This window comes from Ascaphus truei, chromosome 18, assembly GCF_040206685.1.
Source record: "Ascaphus truei isolate aAscTru1 chromosome 18, aAscTru1.hap1, whole genome shotgun sequence".
Lineage (NCBI taxonomy): Eukaryota > Metazoa > Chordata > Amphibia > Anura > Ascaphidae > Ascaphus > Ascaphus truei.
Genome location: NC_134500.1, coordinates 33,828,477 through 33,829,613, shown reverse-complemented (window position 1 = coordinate 33,829,613; position 1,137 = coordinate 33,828,477). Strand labels below are relative to the sequence as shown.

Below are 1,137 nucleotides of genomic sequence, written 5' to 3'. Positions count from 1 at the left end.
CCTCTTCCCCTCCCCATATCTCGCTCCCACCCTTATAGCTCTCTCTTCCCCTATATATCTCTCTCCCTCTCATATCTCTCTCTCCCACCCCCTTATACCTCGTTCTCCCAATATCTCTCTCTCCCCTCCATATCTCTCTTTTCCTCTCTCCCTCTTCTCCATCCCCTCATCATCAACCCATCCTCTGCCTTCCCCTCCATCTACTGTCCTCTCCATTCTCCTCCCTCCACCCCCTCCTCTCCATCCCCATCTCCTCCTCATCTCCACCCCCTTCTCATCCTCTCCATCACTCCCCTCTATCTCTCCCTCCCCATCTCTCTATTTCTCCCCCCTCCTCTCTATCTCTCCCCCCTCCTCTCTATCTCTCCCCCCTCCACTCTATCTCTAACCCCTCTATCTCACCCCCCCCCCTCTCTCCATCCTTATCCCCTCCTCCCCATCTCACCCTCCCGCAGGCCCCTCCTCTCCATCCTTATCCCCCCCACCCTCTCTATCTTTCCCTCCTCCCTCCTCTCCTCCCCCTTTCTCCTCTACTCCCCTCTCCTCCCCCTTTCTCCTCTCCTCCCCCTTTCTCCTTCACCTCCTCCCCTCTCCTCCCCTCCCCCTTTCTCCTCCCCTCCCCCTTTCTCCTCCCCTCCCCCTTTCTCCTCCCCCTCCCCCCTTTCTCCTCCCCCTCCCCCTTTCTCCTCCCCCTCCCTCCTCTCCTCTCTCTCAGACTCCTCCCCCCAGGCCCGTGTCTGTATCCGCCATGTTAGTTTCTCCCTCCCCCGGCCTCCCAACCAGGCCGATCCCTGGGATCCCAGCCCGGTTCCGGGCCCAGCTCTCCCCCCGGGGCCCCGGCGTGTGAGACAGGACAGGCCGAGGCTCGGTGAGTGCGCAGGCCCCACGTATATATACACTGTGTCGGGGGCCATATACACACTTTGTGTCAGGGGGGGATAGATACACACTGTGTCAGGAGGGGATAGATACACACTGTGTGTCAGGGGGGATATATATACACACTGTGTGTCAGGGGGGATAGATACACACTGTGTGTCAGGGGGGATAGATACACACTGTGGCAGGAGGGGATAGATACACACTGTGTGTCAGGGGGGATATATATACACACTGTGTGTCAGGAGGGGATAGATA

The 1,137-nt window shown here is 58.7% G+C and overlaps 1 protein-coding gene across 1 annotated transcript in view; it reads left to right on the top strand.

Annotated features, from left to right (window-relative positions):
• The first annotated feature begins 697 nt into the window (after window positions 1–697).
• Window positions 698–1,137, top strand: part of ZNF592 (zinc finger protein 592) — a 98,178-nt gene continuing 97,738 nt past the window's right edge. Inside the window, 1 exon segment of the mRNA XM_075576077.1 lies at window positions 698–868. The gene's annotated coding sequence lies outside the window, so the exon portion shown is untranslated.